This window comes from Macrotis lagotis, chromosome 6 (assembly GCF_037893015.1).
Source record: "Macrotis lagotis isolate mMagLag1 chromosome 6, bilby.v1.9.chrom.fasta, whole genome shotgun sequence".
Classification (NCBI taxonomy): Eukaryota; Metazoa; Chordata; class Mammalia; order Peramelemorphia; family Peramelidae; genus Macrotis; species Macrotis lagotis.
The window spans coordinates 15,798,422-15,808,146 of NC_133663.1; positions in this window are offsets into that span (position 1 = coordinate 15,798,422).

Genomic DNA, 9,725 nt, shown 5'->3' on the forward strand with positions numbered 1-9,725 from the left:
AAGGGAATATTAAGCATCATGTCTCTTTGATATCTCTCTTCTTCTTCTTCTTCTTCTTCTTCTTCTTCTTCTTCTTCTTCTTCTTCTTCTTCTTCTTCTTCTTCTTCTTCTTCTTCTTCTTCTTTGTTCTGTCTTGCTCCTGGCTGTGCAGAAGCAAGGAGACAGAAAATTGCAAAGACGTGGAACCATTAGGGGCAAAAGCTCCTGCCTCTGGTTTTCCATATAGTCAAACCTAATTAGTTCAGTCACTAATTCTAATCCTTATAGAGGGTCCTTGAAGTTTTGCTTAGCATTAGAAAGCCTTTCTTCATAGATGGTGAATCCTGTAAATAAAGACAAAAGGAAGATATTTAGCACATCTATAAATTAAAAATGTATCATATACCAAATATATTTAAGTAACTTAAAAACATTCATTTGTATATAAATGACCTACTGCTAATTATAAATCTATTCATCACCATATTTTGCTTACTGACTACTCCAAATCCAATCTTGAATGGGCCCACTTTGTTAACCCTATTGGGCTTCCTTCACTGGGTCTTCATCCAAGCTCTGCTCCCTAACTGTGGATGCCTCCCAAGGCTATGTCCTGGCATCTTTTCTCTCCTTCCTCTATATTATCTCACTTGGCAATTTCATAAACTCCTATGAATCCAACAATCAGCATTCTGCAGAAGATTCTTAGATATACTAACTCAATTCTAATCTCTCTCCTGACCTATAATTTTACATCACAGCATGACTATTGAACATATTAAACTAAAATTTCCTGTAGACATCTCCTATTCAATAATCATACTCAATTACTAAAATATAACTCATTATCTTCCCAATCCCCTTGTTGCCTCTTTTCAATTACTCTGTTACCTCCTAGTCATTTTGGCTCATTATCTTAACGTTATTTCTGTGAGGCAGCTAGGTGGAACAGTCAATAGTGAATTCAACCTAGTTCAAATCCAATCCCAGATACTGCCCAACCATGTGACCAGGGGCAAGTTATTTAACTTCTGTCTGCTTCAGTTTTCTAATCTATAAAAATGGGAAAGATACTAGCACCTACCTCCCAGGTTGTAAAGCTAAAATGAGATATGGGGAAGTGTTTTGCAAACTTTAAAGCATCACCTGAATGCATTAATTAGTATTATTATTGTTAGGATGATGATGACAGTGATTACCCTTAATTCTTCACTTAAACTCCCCCTCCCATATTTAATCTACTGTCAAGTCTTACTGTTCTTACCTTCATGACATCTCTGTGCCTACACCTCTTCCTCGCCACTCACATATCTACCATATTATTATTGCAGGTCCCCTGACCACATTACCCTCTCCCCATTAAGGAGACAAGAGTAACACTCCAATACCTCTAGAATAATATAAAAAAAACCTTTTGTTTGGCTTTCAAAGCCCTCCCCATGACTCTTTCTAATTAAATTAGAAATTAGACCTCCCCCCTCCCACCTTTCTAAGGTGCTTACTCTTGGTTGGGTTTATTACGGGTATTTTTTATTTTAATATGACTTTCTGTATAAAACCTCATTGGTTTCTGCCTCTACTTCCCCTGGTCCTGCTAAAATTAGCTTAAAGTAGGCAGAGTTCACAGCACATTGGAGAAGGGAATAAGCTGTAAGGGTGACCTAATGCAACAGTGCCACCCTGTGTTAGTGAAGACCCTGAACAATCCTTACCAGCTGGGCAAAGTGAACTAGGGATCCAGGATCCAGAAAGTAAGAGGGAATCAAGTCTTGAGACATTTTAGGATTATCTTAGAAAAGTGAAAATTCAGAAGCAAGGACACATAGTCTTTGGTTACTTGGAGTAGTTTCTTATATAGAATTAATGTAATGAATAATTTAACAATCTAGTGGTAAAGAAAGCATGGTTATAAGAAAATTATAACATTTAGATAAACAGATCACTAGAGTTTTTCAGATAACTAAGACTTTTCAGAAAATCTGTAAGAAATCATAAATTCAGAGTTGCAAGGGATTTCAGAGATAGTTTAGCATAACTCTGTCTATCTCACTGTCTCTCCCTTCTCATTGATGGGGAAACTGAACAGGTCAGAGGACATGATTGATTGACTAGTGACATTAGCACTTCTGGGCTTTGTCCTCAGATCTTCTAATTCCAAATTTAGCCTTGTCTTTGATTTTCTCTCTCTCTTTTTTTCCCAAGACTCTCAGATGATTCCCCAACTCAACCTTTTCTCTTCACCTTTGAAATCTGCTTCCTAGGTATTTTGACTGGAAAATTTTGCCTTTACTCCAAACTCTAGTGTCATCGTCTCAAATGAGATCTCTTAGTAATGAATTGTCCCATTTTTTTTCTGAGAGATATGGCTAGAACAGAAATACAAACCTCCCTTTGAGCTGAGGGCATGTTCTTCCTATTCCATCCTGGTTGCTGGGGAGAATGGGCTCAAATTTCAAATGGTTGTCCCCACTAAATTCATCACAGGCAACAGATGAAGTTGATCCCTTGCTTGATAAACCACTATTGGCCTGGGAAAGCAGGTGACTTGGTGCTTTGAAAACTGGTGCTGGTTCCAGTTCCTAGACCCTTGGTTTTATCCTGACTTTTCAAAGATCACAAGATCACAGTCTTTTGTTTTTAAAACTCCTTTACCAGGGATGGCTAGGTGGCGCAGTGGATAGAGCACCAGCCCTGGAGTCAGGAGGACCTGAGTTCAAATCTGACCTCAGACACTTAATAATGATCTAGTTGTGTGGCCTTGGGCAAGTCACTTAACCCCATTTGTCTTGCAAAAACCTATAAAAAAACAAAACCAAAAACCCCACAAAACTCCTTTACCAAAGGGAGGAAAGAATAGATACAGAGGAACATAAGTAATTAAAAAGTAAAAACCTCTATCCTTAACATTGGTGAGAGAGAAGTCCAACTCAAAGTCCATGGCAGCTAGTTATCTCTATATACTCAAATATAATTGGATAGGAAAAATGCAACCCTAACTTACTTGGGAGGAGAAAGGAAAAATATAGGCTTCAAACTGGGGAGCTATCAAGGAAGATGATGTGAGCAGGTGAAAGCTATTCAGGAAATAGACTGACTTGGGATGTAAAATGACATTCTTATCGATAAGATAAAAGATGGGGTGGCTGGGTGGCGCAGTGGATAAAGCACTGGCCCTGGAGTCAGGAGTACCTGAGTTCAAATCCGACCTCAGACACTTAATAATTGCCTAGCTGTGTGGCCTTGGGCAAGCCACTTAACCCCATTTGCCTTGCAAAAACCTAAAAAAAAAAAAAAGGATGGCTAGTGTGGTGAATGAGATGTGAGATGGAAACTATGTGAACCTAGACAAGTCTCTCAACCTCCCTATCCCTCAGTTTCTTCATATATAAAATGAAGGGACTGAATTCTCTCTAAAGTTACTTTCCTTTCTAGTTCAAAATCTGTGATCCTATAATGCTAGGAACATAATTATGAAAATTGAGGAAGAAGAGGCAGAAGTCCCATGCTACCCTGGAAAGAACAGTGGATTTGGAGTAAGAGGATCAGAATTCTGATCTGTGACCTTGGTCAGGTCACTGAGCCTCACCCTCATATAATGTTATAGAAGTCATTTAAATTCTACCTGCTCCAGTTTCTCAATTATAGAATGGGCATGACGATAGCACCTACCTCACAAGAGTGTTATTGGGAGGATTATATGAGACAGTGATAAAATACTGAACATGCTTAATAAATGCTTATTTCTTTCCTTTATAAATCAATAGTATGCAAAATGGTGGTTTGCAGGTTTTTGTATCAAATTTCCAATACTTGCAGGCTTAGGAGGTCAGCCCCTGTGGCTATTTTGATGTTTGTTTTCTCATATATCAATGGAAAATCCAAATGAGTTGTAGTCTGGGATATGCCTCATGTCTAGGAAGGTGTGATTGCTGATTGGACTCCAGCTCTCAGAGCATGGCAAGTGGCTATGAAGAGAAAGGGAGAAGGGACATGACAAGGGCAGTGACTTGGGATGCAGCAAATTTGGTAACACCATAAGAATCTAGGACTATTTTAGTTTTGGGTGATCTGCAATAAGTGGACCTATGCATAAAGAATGAAATGAAAATGGTTTTGTACTAATAAAACCAATGCAAACAAGATTAGAAGGAAGACAGAAAGCTGGGAAATAATTTTCACAGCTAGTATTTCTGATAAAGGGCTGATTTCTAAAATATAGAGAGAATCAAATCAAATTGATAAGATTATATGCCATTCCCCAATTGATAAATATTGAGAAGATATGAACAGGCAATTTTCAGATGAAGAAATTTGTTTAGAGAAACGCAAATTAAAATAACTCTGAGATTGGCTAAGATGACAAAAAAGGAAAATGATCAATGTGGAGAGGATGTGAGAAAATTGGGACACTAATGCACGTTGGTAGAGTTGTGAAGTGATCCAATCATTCTGGGAGAGCAATCTGGAACTATACCACATCATATCCTTTGATTCAGCAATACCAATACTAGGCCTATGTCCCAAAGAAATCTTAGAAAATGGGAAAAGTCTCATATGTTCAAAAATATTTAAAGCAGTTCTTTTTGTAATGGCAAAGAATTGGAAATTGAGGGGATGCCCATCAATTGGGGAACAACTGAACAAGTTATGTTTTATGAATGCTATGGAGTACTATTGTTCTGTAAGAAATCATGAGCAGCCAGACTTTAGAGTAGCCTAAAAAGATTTGTACTAACTGAAGCTAAGTGAGGTGAGCAGAACCAAGAGAACATTAACACATTAACAACAACATTATGAGATGTTGAACTATGATGGATGAACAGCAGTTCAGAGATCAAGGACAACCCTGAGAGAGCTGGACAATGCCACACGCATCCAGAGGAAAAAATTCAGGATGCAGAGTAAAGCATATATTGTGCTCACTTTTTTAAAATTTCTTTTATGTTTTTCCTTTCTTTCTCATAGTTTTTTCTATCCCCTTAGTTTTCATTTCTCTTGAACAACATGACTAATATGTAAATATGTTTAACATGAATGTAGATGTACAACTTTTACCACACTGTTCACCACTATGGGTGGTAGAAAACGGCATAGCTCATAAATTTGCAAATGGATGAATGGTGAAAAATCTCCAATGCATGTAATTGGAAAAATGCAAAGAAAAAATGAGCAGTCTGAGAGTTTATTAGGAATGATCCATGGTTGTTTTATTCTAAATTTTGAGGTTGTGTTTGGGATACTGTCCTAATTTCTTATTTGTGTGGTTTTTCCTTGGTTGGGAGGATGAGATGATTAGCTAAAGAATCGTATCTATATGAACAGAGCTGCCTCATATTGCTATCAGAAAGCTTCCTGACTGGCTAAAAACTTAACCTGGGATTATCAAATGGAGCAGTCTAGCACATCCAGACATCCAGATCAGGAGACCTCAAGATGGACTTGGGCTTGTTCTGAGGTGCAAGGTACTATGATCAGGCGTCATAATTGTTAGACTCTAGCCCAGAGGAGGCTAGAATGATGCAGGCTAAACTGGAGGAATATTATTTAAGGAGCAACTTGTAACTATACCTTTTAAAATATGTAAGTATTCCTTGGTCTTATTTCTGGATTTGCATATTTTGTATATCCTTATAAATGCTGTAACTTATGTCCTAGGCTTTTTCCTGACACAAAGGATTGAGATTCTTTTCTGACTCTTTGCCTCATGCCAAAGAGATCCTGAGAATATCAGTTACTGAATTACTCCAAGGAAAGTTACCAGATCCCCTTACAAGCATGTGTTTTCACAAAGCACAAAATAGAAGTTTCATTCACAAATTAAAGAATGCGGAATGAGCTTATATCTAAGCCCATAGAATTAATAGACTCCCTTTTCCCTTGCCAAATATCTATGACTTATCCAAGTTGTTGAGGAAATCTCCAGGACTAGGGGAGAGATTATCTTTGCTTTATGCATATAGAAGATCAACATTTGGCACCACTGTCCCTTATAAATCTGCCCTTTCATTGCCACCAAAGCTCAGTTTTTCCATTCTCCAAAAGGTGGCAATCATTGCTTTCTCCTGGGGCTCAGGTCTCTAACTGTTGGTTTGTATGGTGAGATCATTCTGCAGCCTCTGTCTCACTGGATGTCTATATGGTTCATAAACATTACTGAATCAGAATATCCTTGAGGTTTATTTATCTAGAAGTCATAGCCCTACCCTTCCATTCCAAAGGCCACCCAGGATGCAAAGGAAATTATCTTTTCTTGAACTGTTCAAATGAGTTTGTCTTCAACTATTTATGGTGATCATGTCAGCTAAGGGCAAAAGCTATGTTTTCAAACTATTTTTGTATATCTAGTGTTTAGCACAGTGCCAAACACATTGTTGTCATTTGGTTGTTTAATTGTGTCCAACTCTATGTGACCCTTTAGGTTTGTCTATGGGCTTTTCTTGGCAACGATACTGGAGTGATTTGCCCTTTCCTTCTCCAGGAAGGGCATTTTACAAATGAGGAACTGAAGCAAATAGTGATTAAATGGCTTTTCCAGGATCTCCCAGCTATGTTAATTATCTGAAGTCAAATTTGAACCCAGATCTTTCTGACTCCAGACCCAGTCCTCTCTCCATTGCACCACCTAGCTGCCAGGTACATAGTAGATACTTAACAAATGCTTATTGCCTGGCAAATAATTTCTCTCTGCCTCTTCCTTCTGCTACAAAGGTTAACTTCCCTTTCACCTCAGTATGTATCACTGAGTCTTGGGGTTCAAAGTGATAACGTGAACACTTCATATGTTTTTCCATCTTCTCTTTTCCTCTGGGACCACTGAACTGGGTCATTCAGATTTTACTAGAGCTGCTTTTCAAAAGATCTATAAAATTGATGAAAGAGATATATAATAGAGAAGAAAGAGAGAAACAGAGACAAAGAGAAACAGAGACAGAGGTAGAGAGAGAGGGAGACAGACAGAATGACAGAGAGACAGAGACAGAGAAGAGAGAAAGATGCAGAGCTGGAGAGACAGGGATGAGGAGACAGAGACAAAGACACCGAGAGAGACAGACACACAAAAAGACAAAAAGATAGAGTGATAGAGATAGACAGAGGACAGAAGAGATAAAAGCAGAGAGAGGAAAGACAGAAGAAGAGAAAGAGAACAGAAGGGAGAAAGAGGGATAAAGTGAGGCAAAAGAGAAGAGAGGGGGAAAAGAGAAAAGAGAAAGAAGAAAGACACAGGAAAAGTAGAGAAAGAAAAAAAAGAAAGAGAGAGAAGTGGGAATGGAAGAGAGAAGAAGAGAGGAGAGGAGAGGAGAGAAAATAATAAAGGAGAATTGTGTATTTGTAGCTATATTCAAATACTTCATGAATATGTCGGTGGTCAATCCCTTTACTGAAATAGTTCATCATCCCCTATACTTTAGTACAAGAGGACCAAAGAAGAGATTCTGGGCAGTTTCAAAGATCAAAAGGGCTGGAGAGAAGGCAGAGAGCTACTGCACTCCTATTTTGTTTCTATTTTTCTATGGTGAGGAGAATGATCTTTGGATTGGAAAGAACAGAATGAAATGACTAATGGGGAATTGATATCCAAGATAAGAAAGGAGATAGTAAAAGAGCAATTAGATGCCCTTGATGGAATCAAGTCACTTGGTCCAGGTGAACATTATCCCAAGGTTTAGAAAAAAAACCTGACTGATGTGATTGCTGAGCCACCCTGGGAGGAAGTCATGGAGAATGGGGAGAGTTATTGCAGTGCTGGAGAATTACAAAAACATTTTTTCTTAGTATAATAATAATAATAATAACCAAAAATTCTTTTGTTTTCTTCAGCTTTGTCTTAATTTTCAAGAAGAAAAAGAATGGAGTTTGCCAAGCCAGTGACCTTGACTTTGAGTCCTGGAAAATTCTAGAATGCATTATTAAAGAGATGGGTGGTAAACATCAAGAAAAAAGATGCAGCCTTTTGCCTCTGCTTTACTTCTTTTGTTTCCCTCAGAGAAACAGGTCACGTTTTTAGATTTACTCTCTGTTATCTGTCTTTATTTCTACACTCAATACATGTCTTTTAAAAATTCAGGTTGATGAAGCAGAATCAGGATTGTTGCTGTTCAGTTGTTTCAGTTGTGTTTGACTCTTCATGACCCCATTTGGGGTTTTCTTGACCAAGATATGAAGTGGTTTGCTATTTCCTTCACCAGTTCATTTTATAAATGAGGAAACTGAGGCAAATGGGATTAAGTATCTTGTCCAGGGTCACACAGTAAGTGAGACCAAATTTGAAGCCAGGAATATGTCTTTCTGACTCCAGGCCTGATATTCTACTCACTGCGCCTCCTAGATGTCCTGGGAGAACAGAATTTCAGGGTTGGAAGAGACCCTCTAAGACAATTTCCTGAAAAACCATTCCCTCTCTAATACCTCTGACTAGTGGTCAACCTGTCTGTGACTGAAGGAATCACTGGAGAGGAGCCCATTGGAGAGGAACTCCTGAGGCAACTCATTCCATTTTTGGATAACTCCAACCATATTCATGCTAAATTTATCTCTTGGTTATTTCCATCCCTTGTTCCTGGTTCAACCTGGGTGCAAATAGAACAAATGTAATCTTCCTTTTTCAACTATTTTAAGACAGCTATCATGCTCCTGACTGAGTCTTCTCTCCATTCCCATATGGCATGGATTTGAGTAATATAAGGTTGGACTCTTTTCCCATATGGCAGATCTGTGGAACCTGAGTTCCTTATGCCACCCAGAGGGAGCTTAAGTCCTTGCCACTCCCCTCCTCAAAGACTCCCACCCCTATACATCAGTATTGTTCTCTCTAGATAATTTTCCTTTGATTCCTTCTTCAGGAACATTTCTTGTTGATTCTTTAGGATATGACAGAGTATTTTCTGGGATGACTTCCCATGTAGTATTTTAAGTCACAAGGTCCACAGGCCCAGATAGTCAGCAAAACAACAGATCCATCTCTGATTTCTAGTGTTTGTGGATTTCCCAAGTGAAAAATTTTAAACTAAAAGTTTAACAATTGCTTAATGAGTCTGTTTAAGCTGGTTCTGATGCATGCTTGATGGTTCCTTGAAATTCTGTATCATGTGGTCTTAGGAGTCTAAATAGAGAGGATAATAATTCACACCCACCTAGACATGGCAGTTTGTAAGTGGGAGATCACCTCTATATAATACTTATTAATATGCTGGCCCCTATTAATTAATTTGTAAGCGGCATATACAAAACATTTAATTTTTGTAAGAATCAATAAATCATCAACAATCAAGAGTCTTTCCACACCATGGTAGATAGGAAGCAGTAAGCTATAATATAATAATTTTGAGATTGTCAGGATTATTAAAAATGGATTTTGCCTATATTATCTTGAGGCAGCTAGGTGTCAGAGTGGATACAGCATCAAGAAGACTCAATTTCCTGAGATCAAATCCAGCTTAGACACTTATGAGCTATGTGACCCTAGGCAAGACATTTAGTGACCCTGTTTTTTTCAGTTTCTCATTTATAAAATAAGTTGGAGAAGGAAATAGCAAACCACTTCAATATCTTTGCCTAGAACATCCCGAATGAGATCATGAAGAACTGGAAAAAGACTGATAGGAAGAATAACTTCCAATTTCCCTTTTTAGGGAAAGCTCTCATCTGTCTCTTCTCCCCAATTCCCATAACCTCTGACTGCAGCATTTTAACTGACTCTTGCTGTCTCGTGGAGTCATTAGTTTCTGTAGACTCCATTATTTTTTGGG